The sequence below is a fragment of the Clupea harengus genome, chromosome 26, assembly GCF_900700415.2.
Source record: "Clupea harengus chromosome 26, Ch_v2.0.2, whole genome shotgun sequence".
Lineage (NCBI taxonomy): Eukaryota > Metazoa > Chordata > Actinopteri > Clupeiformes > Clupeidae > Clupea > Clupea harengus.
In genome coordinates this window covers 1,143,873-1,156,070 of record NC_045177.1, presented here as the reverse complement: position 1 = coordinate 1,156,070, position 12,198 = coordinate 1,143,873, and positions in this window count along the sequence as shown.

Here is a 12,198-nt window from a genome sequence, read left to right as displayed (position 1 = left end):
CCTCTACTCCCTCTTCACTCACGACTGCACACCTGTACATGGTTCTAATACCATTGTCAAGTTTGCAGACGACACAACGGTGATTGGCCTCATCAGCGACAACGATGAGTCGGCCTACAGGGAGGAGGTCCAGCACCTGGCAGAGTGGTGCGCCGACAACAACCTGGCTCTCAACACCAAGAAGACCAAAGAGCTCATTGTGGACTTCAGGAGGACCAAAGGTGGCACACACACCCCCATCTGTATCAACGGGACGGAGGTGGAGCGTGTCGCCAGCTTTAAATTCCTGGGTGTCCACATCTCCGAGGAGCTCTCTTGGAGCCTCAACACCTCAACCGTAGTCAAGAAGGCTCACCAGCGTCTCTTCTTCCTGAGGAGATTGAAGAAGGCCCATCTGTCTCCTCAGATTCTGGTGAACTTCTACCGCTGCAACATCGAGAGCATCCTCACCAACTGCATCTCAGTCTGGTATGGCAGCTGCTCTGTTGCGGACCGCAAAACACTCCAGAGGGTAGTGAAAACTGCCCAACGCATCACTGGTTCCCCACTCCCCACCATCGATGCTGTCCAGCGCAAGAGATGTCTGCGGAAGGCGCGCAGCTTCGAGAAGGACAGCTCCCACCCCAGCCACAGACTGTTCGCCCTCCTCCCCTCTGGGAGGCGCTACAGGGCCCTCCGTTCCCGGACCAGCAGGCTCAGGAACAGCTTCATCCCTGCGGCTGTCACCCTGCTGAACACTGCACCACGGTGATAGCCCCCCTGGCTACCCCCCTCACACTCCTGGTATGGCAGCTACTCTGTTGCGGACCGGAAAACACTCCAGAGGGTAGTGACTCAGACTCAGTTTTCAATTTTTTCCTCTGGGTACACCCCCCCTCCCCTCAACCCCCCCCCCTCTCTAACCCCCCCCACTCTCCCCCCCCCCCTATCTGTCTCTCACCCCCACTCTCTCTCTCCCCCCTCCCTCTCTCTCTCTCTCTCTCTCTCTCCCCCTCCCTCTCTCTCCCTCTCTCTCTCTCTCTCTCTCCCCCTCCCTCTCTCTCTCTCTCTATCCCTCTCTCTCTCCCCCCCCCCTCTCTCTCTCTCTCTCTCTCTCTCTCTCTCTCTCTCTCTCTCTCCCTGCAGGAGTTTGTGGAGTTCTTCCGTGTGTCTCTGGGTCGGTCCGTCAGCTGGAGTGAGCGGCTGGAGTTTGTCAACGGCTGGTACCTCCTCCTCATCTGCAGTGACCTCCTCACCATCGCCGGCAGCTTCATCAAGATTGGCATCGAGTCCAAGGTCAGTTGGCCAATCACAAGTCCCATCCGCGTGTCAGTCAAACCTCACCAGCCAATCACTGAGCTGATGTGGGGTCCTCTGCTCCCGCCCCCTAGAACCTGTCGTCCTATGACGTGTGTGGGATCTTGCTGGGGACGTCCACTCTGCTGGTGTGGGTGGGAGTCATACGCTACCTCAGCTTCTTTCAAAAGTACAACGTAGGTGGAGCACACACACACACACACACACACACACACACACACCTCACACACACACACACACGCACACACACACCTCACATACACACCTCACATACACACACACACACACACACACCTCATGGATGGAAGGAGGGAGGGAGGGAGAGAAAGAGAGACTGAGTGAGAGAAAAAGAGAAAGAGGTATGGAGAGAGAGAAAGAGAGGGATGGAGAGAGAAAGAGAGGGATAGAGAGAGAAAGAGAGGGATGGTGTTTACTATAAGTAGTAAGAAGGAGGGAGGAAAGAGGAAGGGAGAGGCAATGAGAGATGGAGTGTGTCTGCGCTGAGTTCTAAATAGGTGTGTGTGTTGTATGGTGTGTGTGTGTGTGTGTGTGTGTGTGTGTGTGTGTGTGTGTGTGTGTGTGTGTGTGTGTGTGTGTCCACAGCACCAGACACAGGAGCCCTTCCACATCACCGACCTGCACGCCTTCATTGCCGAGTGCACAGACACCCCCTGCTCAGGGAAGTTCCGCGGCCTCGAGACGTCACCCTGCTCCTTCTTCTGCTGCTGTGACCAGTGTGTACACACACACACACACACACACACACACACACACACATGCACACACACACACACACACACACACACACACACACACACACACACACACACACGCACACACACACACACATGCACACACACACACACACACACACACACACACACACACACACACACATGCACATACACACACACACACACACACACACACACACTTACACACACACACTTACACACACACACACACACACACACACACACATGCACACACACACACACACACACACACACACACACGCTCACTCACACACACACATGCACACACACACACACACACACACACACACACACGCTCACTCACACACACACATGCACACACACACACACACACACACACACACACACATGCACACACACACACACACACGCACACACACACATGCACACACACACACACATGCAGAAAAAAAGAGAGGGAGAGAGAGAGAGTGAGAGAGATAGAGGGAAGGAGAGAGGGAGAGAGAAAAAAGAGAGGGAGAGAGAGAGAGAGAGATGAGAGAGAGAGAGGGGGGGGAGGACACACACACACACAGGCCATCACATAAGACACACACACACACACACAGGCCATCACATAAGACACACACACATACAGGCCATCACACACACAGACACATTCAGGCCATCACATAAGACACACACACACACAGGCCATCACATAAGACAAACACACACACAGGCCATCACATAAGACACACACACACACAGGCCATCACATAAGACACACACACACATACAGGCCATCACATAAGACACACACACACACAGGCCATCACATAAGACACACACACACACATACAGGCAATCACATAAGACACACACACACACACAGGCCATCACTTAAGACACACACACATACAGGCCATCACATAAGACACACACATACAGGCCATCACATAAGACACACTCACACACAGGCCATCACATAAGACACACACACACACACACAGGTCATCACATAAGACACACACACACACCAGCCATCTCATAAGACACACTGTAGGTACACTGGAATTCGTCCATTGTGGTTGACTTTAATCAGTAACTTGTCTATGGGTTCCCCCAAAACTACGTCAGGTTTTACCTGTCATAAAAATGTAACCGGATGCATTTCTTAACCACGCCCACCTGAGCGTGGATAATAGCCGCATCTCCCCAGATGTGACTCTCTCTCTGTCGGCTCCCACCTGGCTAGGACCCCTCTCTCTCCCTCCGGGCATCGTCCGCGAGGAGCAAGCCTCTTGGACCTCCAACACCGCGTGAGCACACCGTCACACGGTGAAGAACTACTCTCTTTGTTCTCACGTCTTACGGCCGACACACGCCTAAGATCTCAGTCACCGAACTGATAAGTAAGACGCAGTAAGTGCAGAGGAAAGCAGCTAACAACAGACCTGCTAGCTAACTCCACACAACGGGAACAAAAGGCAGACTGCAACGTTCTGAGCGATCAAATCCTCCGATCTAAACTGCAGGGACACAGACATCACAGCAAGGACAACTTTCTCCAGCTACGGACGGCATAATCTCTTCTGCCGTTTCAACATCGGACTCGCCAGCACGACTCTTTTCATAAAGGACTGGTAACTCTGACATTAACTGGGCATTTAGCTATCCTAGCTATTCACAACCTGGCTAAGCATAAGACTGTTTACATGCCATTGTTCATGTGTTTCATATGTTTTGTTTACTGAACGTAACTGTGATATATATGTTCATTGTTAGCTGGTAGTTGGCTTCGCCACACCATCTAAGGGTTATCGTTAGGATTGCTTCTCAGACACATCGAGTCTTGCATGCATCACTAACCATTTCCCTCTTTCCTAACACGCACGATTACACATACATTGGCCTTCACATAGCCTCACACGCGAAGAGAATACTCGAACTTCGCGCTGCATATAGGCTCGTCCTTGTTCACATCACATGTATGTTCGCGTACGTGCACACACATGCACGCGGAACTACGGTGATCAGACAAAGGAACACACACACACATTCTTTCTGGCGCGCTCCTAACAGCGCAACCCCGAGCTCACCAGCTCACACACATCCCCACATTCCTTCAATTCATTGGTTAGTTACATTTAGCTAGATTACATATTGTGTGTTATTTTCTTATCATTGTGTGAATAAATACTTTGATTTATATACGCTGGTTTATTTAATGTTACACAAGAATGGACGTTGCCAACCTCTTCTATTCAGAATTCTAATGACCTTCAACTATACTATTAGTAAGGTAACTTTGGTTGTAGTTATTAACTTTAATTATTAATCAGAGTTCCAAATTGATAGTATAATATATTTTATGAGACTGATATATTTAACGAGACTGATTTGTGGATTATCATTATTTTGACCACGTGGAGGACACTACACTTTGTGTGGCGCCCCCTAGGTGTTCAACTTAATTGATCTGCCTTTGTGTTGAATGGTTGATGCCTGTCCAATCGGGTGAGACTACCAACATATTGTTGCTGTTGCAAGGACAGCACCAGTGTGTCTTGGTGGCCCTCGCAAAGACGGTATCACAATTTACACACAATTTCACCCACATTCACCCGGCTCCTGCTCACAGGGTAAGTTACCTACATAGTCTGGTACTCCCATGTGAGGCTGGTACCAATTTCACCTACATAATTTGGTGCAGCCCGTGTGAGGATAGTACTGTTGGCAATCATTCATTATTGTGCAATATTAATGTCAGCTTAATTTCAGGCCAAATTCAGAATTTTATATTCTAGTGTTAGACTAGGCAAATAGTCATAACACTCACTGCCACTAGTCTGTCATAGGACTAGGCACTAGCTTTACTTACAAATAAGTGCAAAGCTTTATATATCAAATTGAGCTCACAAGCTATTTGATATTTAATTAGTGAACAATCACTTTTTCCAGATCTTGGAAATCTTAGAACTTGCTATTGCTGCTAGCCATTCAGGTTAACCTACTCTGTAGGAATTGTGAATCTCTGTCCAGCATTTGAATACCACGTATTCAATGCAACGTTGTCAAGCTGTCAGAATTAACTGTTCTAAATCTTCTGCTTCCCTTTTTAACTAAGTCACAGCGTGCCACCGGCCCTGTGAAAGAGAGCTTGTACCTGACTGTTACTGCCTTGCATTCCAGCCAGTGAAAGGAATAGAGACTGAGAGAGAGCCACAGCGTGCTACCGGCCCTGTGAAACAACTTGTGCACCTAGCTGTTACCACCACGTGTTCCAGCTTGAGTCTAGCCAAGGTAACTCCCTGACTGTTACTGCCCTGCATCTCAGTTAGTGTGCCCAAACTTTTATGCCCACTAGAGCCACTAGATGGTGCTGTAGCTATACCTCATTCACTGGAAGCTACCCCTCATAGCGTAGGTTACTACACTTTTAGGTTAGGCCAGTGTACTGCCCACGTCACACTGCAAGGTGTCTGCCACTGCAACACCATAGCCAAACACCTAAGTTCAGTCCTACTTTACCCTATTTTAGCTTACCCCTACAGCTAAACATAACGATGGATAACCCCTGTGTAGAGCAGTTTATCTCTTCCGTAGCGCAAAGCCTGAAACCCGGCTACGCTGAACTCATTAACAGTTTGAGTTTCAGTGAATGCAGGAAGGAGATAGACTCTCTACTAAGTAACAGGTATGATGCACAGACTGCATCCAAAGACCCATTGTTAACGTGCTTGCTACTGAACTTTCACAGGCAAACCAGCCTTGCCTTTCAGAGCAACGCAGCATTAGATAGGGAGGTAGAATACCTTAAAGCGCAGAATGCTAGTCTCCTCCACGAGGTACAGACAACTAGCAAGAAAGCTATGCGCTACCTAGGAGACCTACACTCAACAGAGTTAGAACTCTGTTCACACAAGGAGGAGCTACTGAAGGTTAGGTCAGAACACCCTGCCCCACCACAGTCGTTCAGCCGATGTGAGTCAGGCTACTCTGATTCACACTCCTCCCTTGATGAAAGGTCTACCCCTCCTTCATTCAGATGGGAACACTTCCCAACTGACCCTCAGTCCTTGGGAATGAAGTCAGCTCCTCCACCTCCACTGAGAGACCGAGGTAACAGCCATATGACTTCCCATCTGCCCCTAACAGACACTGAAGAAACAGGTAGTTTATCCTCCAGTAGACATACTGCCCATACTTATTCTCAGCCTCTGATCCATAACACATTCGTCCGTGCCCTTCCCTCCGAAGGCAGGACTAGGTCATGTCCAGACTGTTCAGCCTCCTCTCCATACAGCCACGAGAGTGAGCACCGCTGTCCAGCATCTGCCTCTCACCCAGAGAGAAGCACATTAGCATGTGATAGACATGTCCGTTCCCATGCTAGATTAATCTCGCCTTTTCGGAAAAGACCTCACAGAGTCCCCGTCTAGAAGTGCTTGAGCTCATAGCTAAGGACATTGAAATGTTTGACCCAGACAACCGTGATCAAGACATTGACGATTACGTTAGGGAACTAGACATCAACATGACTGACCTACCCAACGCAAACCAAAGGGAGAAAATTAAACTCATGTGGAAAACTAGCTCTAAAGCAGTCCACAAGTTTATTCAGGCACAACCTCCCCGTATCAGAGATGATTACGCAGAGCTCTGTCATGCTTTAAAAGAAGAATACTCTTCTCCCGCTGACGAGATCGCATCGTTGGTTGCTGCCTCCCAAATTAAACACTCCCGTCGAGAACACCCTAGGGATTTTTATAAACGTTTGAGACATGCATACTTCCAGGGCAAGAATGCACCAGGCTTAGAAGAAAGTTCCACCTTTCAAGTCTCTGTTCTTGCGCAACCTGCATCCATGTGTGCGCACTCACGTTTCCCTCAGGACGCATCAAGGTAACCCCTCACTGAATGAGATCAGGAAGATGACACAGATGGCTTGGGAAACTGTTGTCAATTCCAAAGAAAGGGGAAAAACAACTGAGCCTGCCTGCTCAGATACCAGAGCGTCTCCCAAATTCACTGCCTCACAAGTTCACCCTCACTACAGACCAAAGGGGGGTGACAAACGGCCTCATAGGGACACTGAGCGTAACCGCCATGTCCATCATCAGCGTCGTAATGGGAATACATCCCCTAGAAGCAGTAGAAGGCCATATTCAGAAATAATGGCCCAGAAACATGACCTGCCCCTAGATTCGTCAGGTGATGACTACCGTTACACTGACCGTCTCTCAGACCATGGCCATAAGGCTACAGACAGTGATAGTGCCTCTGACTGCCCCTCTGACTATGGTTACCCAGAGCGTTACAGCCCTGAGCCACGAGTCAGGCGACACTCCAAGCGCATGAACTCTAGAGTTCGTTAATAACTGTCTGTTGAGCCAAACAACACAAGCCACCCTGCACTGACAGTAAGACAACTGCTTGCTCAGGGATCTCACTTTTCTTGTAGTTGTATGGGCCAACTTGGATTTGTTAGCAACAGCAGCAACTTCCATTAGTCTGAACAGGTACTTCATTTGCAGTAGCACACTAGCTTCATACATCCCAGACAAAGCTAGTCATGCACATGTCCACATCCAACACAAGGTTAGGACATTACCATACTGCCACACAAAACCTTGATACAGCCATTTGAGCTTTAAGATTTTGAGAACATGATGACACCGTTCCGCAGCAGAACATGCCTGAAGGACAAAAACAGCAAAGGCTGCCAAGACTAGTCAGTCACTAGCCATCTACTAGTCAGTATTGTCATCCAATCTATTGAGTGGTCCAACAAACACACTCTTGGATTCTCCAGCAATGGTTTTATCATTGTATCAGGTGCCACTATCTCTGCATCTCAGCCTAACAAGTTGACATCACTAACATTTCCTATTCTCACTAACCCTGATGAGTAGATGACCCACTGGTTTATTTGTTGTATGCTATGTCATTGTCATTACTGTTTATTTGGACCTTGTCTTTTGTAACTTGATGATTTTGTACCTGCTTAGCCAGGATAGATAGTATCAACAAATGCCCAGTACTGATGTTACAACTTTGACTGTCTGACCAATGAACTTTTCCCACACATGGACTATGTACAGGTGTGCTCACTGGATCACACATCCGGTGCAATCCCGCGACCACAGGGGGGATGTAGGTACACTGGAATTCGTCCATTGTGGTTGACTTTAATCAGTAACTTGTCTATGGGTTCCCCCGGAAACTACGTCAGGTTTTACCTGTCATAAAAATGTAACCGGATGCATTTCTTAACCACGCCCACCTGAGCGTGGATAATAGCCGCATCTCCCAGATGTGACTCTCTCTCTGTCGGCGCCCACCTGGCTAGGACCCCTCTCTCTCCCTCCGGGCATCGTCCGCGAGGAGCAAGCCTCTTGGACCTCCAACACCGCGTGAGCACACCGTCACACGGTGAAGAACTACTCTCTTTGTTCTCACGTCTTACGGCCGACACACGCCTAAGATCTCAGTCACCGAACTGATAAGTAAGACGCAGTAAGTGCAGAGGAAAGCAGCTAACAACAGACCTGCTAGCTAACTCCACACAACGGGAACAAAAGGCAGACTGCAACGTTCTGAGCGATCAAATCCTCCGATCTAAACTGCAGGGACACAGACATCACAGCAAGGACAACTTTCTCCAGCTACGGACGGCATCATCTCTTCTCTGCCTTTCAACATCGGACTCGCCAGCACGACTCTTTTCATAAAGGACTGGTAACTCTGACATTAACTGGGCATTTAGCTATCCTAGCTATTCACAACCTGGCTAAGCATAAGACTGTTTACATGCCATTGTTCATGTGTTTCATATGTTTTGTTTACTGAACGTAACTGTGATATATATGTTCATTGTTAGCTGGTAGTTGGCTTCGCCACACCATCTAAGGGTTATCGTTAGGATTGCTTCTCAGACACATCGAGTCTTGCATGCATCACTAACCATTTCCCTCTTTCCTAACATGGCACCTTAATCGCACGATTACACATACATTGGCCTTCACATAGCCTCACACGCGAAGAGAATACTCGAACTTCGCGCTGCATATAGGCTCGTCCTTGTTCACATCACATGTATGTTCGCGTACGTGCACACACATGCACGCGGAACTACGGTGATCAGACAAAGGAACACACACACACATTCTTTCTGGCGCGCTCCTAACAGCGCAACCCCGAGCTCACCAGCTCACACACATCCCCACATTCCTTCAATTCATTGGTTAGTTACATTTAGCTAGATTACATATTGTGTGTTATTTTCTTATCATTGTGTGAATAAATACTTTGATTTATATACGCTGGTTTATTTAATGTTACACAAGAATGGACGTTGCCAACCTCTTCTATTCAGAATTCTAATGACCTTCAACTATACTATTAGTAAGGTAACTTTGGTTGTAGTTATTAATTTAATTATTAATCAGAGTTCCAAATTGATAGTATAATATATTTTATGAGACTGATATATTTAACGAGACTGATTTGTGGATTATCATTATTTTGACCACGTGGAGGACACTACACTTTGTGTGGCGCCCCCTAGGTGTTCAACTTAATTGATCTGCCTTTGTGTTGAATGGTTGATGCCTGTCCAATCGGGTGAGACTACCAACATATTGTTGCTGTTGCAAGGACAGCACCAGTGTGTCTTGGTGGCCCTCGCAAAGACGGTATCACAATTTACACACAATTGCACCCACATTCACCCGGCTCCTGCTCACAGGGTAAGTTACCTACATAGTCTGGTACTCCCATGTGAGGCTGGTACCAATTTCACCTACATAATTTGGTGCAGCCCGTGTGAGGATAGTACTGTTGGCAATCATTCATATTTGTGCAATATTAATGTCAGCTTAATTTCAGGCCAAATTCAGAATTTTATATTCTAGTGTTAGACTAGGCAAATAGTCATAACACTCACTGCCACTAGTCTGTCATAGGACTAGGCACTAGCTTTACTTACAAATAAGTGCAAAGCTTTATATATCAAATTGAGCTCACAAGCTATTTGATATTTAATTAGTGAACCATCACTTTTTCCAGATCTTGGAAATCTTAGAACTTGCTATTGCTGCTAGCCATTCAGGTTAAACCTACTCTGTAGGAATTGTGAATTTCTGTCCAGCATTTGAATACCACGTATTCAATGCAACATTGTCAAGCTGTCAGAATTAACTGTGCTAAATCTTCTGCTTCCCTTTTTAACTAAGTCACAGCGTGCCACCGGCCCTGTGAAAGAGAGCTTGTACCTGACTGTTACTGCCTTGCATTCCAGCCAGTGAAAGGAATAGAGACTGAGAGAGAGCCACAGCGTGCTACCGGCCCTGTGAAACAACTTGTGCACCTAGCTGTTACCACCACGTGTTCCAGCTTGAGTCTAGCCAAGGTAACTCCCTGACTGTTACTGCCCTGCATCTCAGTTAGTGTGCCCAAACTTTTATGCCCACTAGAGCCACTAGATGGTGCTGTAGCTATACCTCATTCACAGGAAGCTACCCCTCATAGCGTAGGTTACTACACTTTTAGGTTAGGCCAGTGTACTGCCCACGTCACACTGCAAGGTGTCTGCCACTGCAACACCATAGCCAAACACCTAAGTTCAGTCCTACTTTACCCTATTTTAGCTTACCCCTACAGCTAAACATAACGATGGATAACCCCTGTGTAGAGCAGTTTATCTCTTCCGTAGCGCAAAGCCTGAAACCCGGCTACGCTGAACTCATTAACAGTTTGAGTTTCAGTGAATGCAGGAGGAGATAGACTCTCTACTAAGTAACAGGTATGATGCACAGACTGCATCCAAAGACCCATTGTTAACGTGCTTGCTACTGAACTTTCACAGGCAAACCAGCCTTGCCTTTCAGAGCAACGCAGCATTAGATAGGGAGGTAGAATACCTTAAAGCGCAGAATGCTAGTCTCCTCCACGAGGTACAGACAACTAGCAAGAAAGCTATGCGCTACCTAGGAGACCTACACTCAACAGAGTTAGAACTCTGTTCACACAAGGAGGAGCTACTGAAGGTTAGGTCAGAACACCCTGCCCCACCACAGTCGTTCAGCCGATGTGAGTCAGGCTACTCTGATTCACACTCCTCCCTTGATGAAAGGTCTACCCCTCCTTCATTCAGATGGGAACACTTCCCAACTGACCCTCAGTCCTTGGGAATGAAGTCAGCTCCTCCACCTCCACTGAGAGACCGAGGTAACAGCCATATGACTTCCCATCTGCCCCTAACAGACACTGAAGAAACAGGTAGTTTATCCTCCAGTAGACATACTGCCCATACTTATTCTCAGCCTCTGATCCATAACACATTCGTCCGTGCCCTTCCCTCCGAAGGCAGGACTAGGTCATGTCCAGACTGTTCAGCCTCCTCTCCATACAGCCACGAGAGTGAGCACCGCTGTCCAGCATCTGCCTCTCACCCAGAGAGAAGCACATTAGCATGTGATAGACATGTCCGTTCCCATGCTAGATTAATCTCGCCCTTTTCGGAAAAGACCTCACAGAGTCCCCGTCTAGAAGTGCTTGAGCTCATAGCTAAGGACATTGAAATGTTTGACCCAGACAACCGTGATCAAGACATTGACGATTACGTTAGGGAACTAGACATCAACATGACTGACCTACCCAACGCAAACCAAAGGGAGAAAATTAAACTCATGTGGAAAACTAGCTCTAAAGCAGTCCACAAGTTTATTCAGGCACAACCTCCCCGTATCAGAGATGATTACGCAGAGCTCTGTCATGCTTTAAAAGAAGAATACTCTTCTCCCGCTGACGAGATCGCATCGTTGGTTGCTGCCTCCCAAATTAAACACTCCCGTCGAGAACACCCTAGGGATTTTTATAAACGTTTGAGACATGCATACTTCCAGGGCAAGAATGCACCAGGCTTAGAAGAAAGTTCCACCTTCAAGTCTCTGTTCTTGCGCAACCTGCATCCATGTGTGCGCACTCACGTTTCCCTCAGGACGCATCAAGGTAACCCCTCACTGAATGAGATCAGGAAGATGACACAGATGGCTTGGGAAACTGTTGTCAATTCCAAAGAAAGGGGAAAAACAACTGAGCCTGCCTGCTCAGATACCAGAGCGTCTCCCAAATTCACTGCCTCACAAGTTCACCCTCACTACAGACCAAAGGGGGGTGA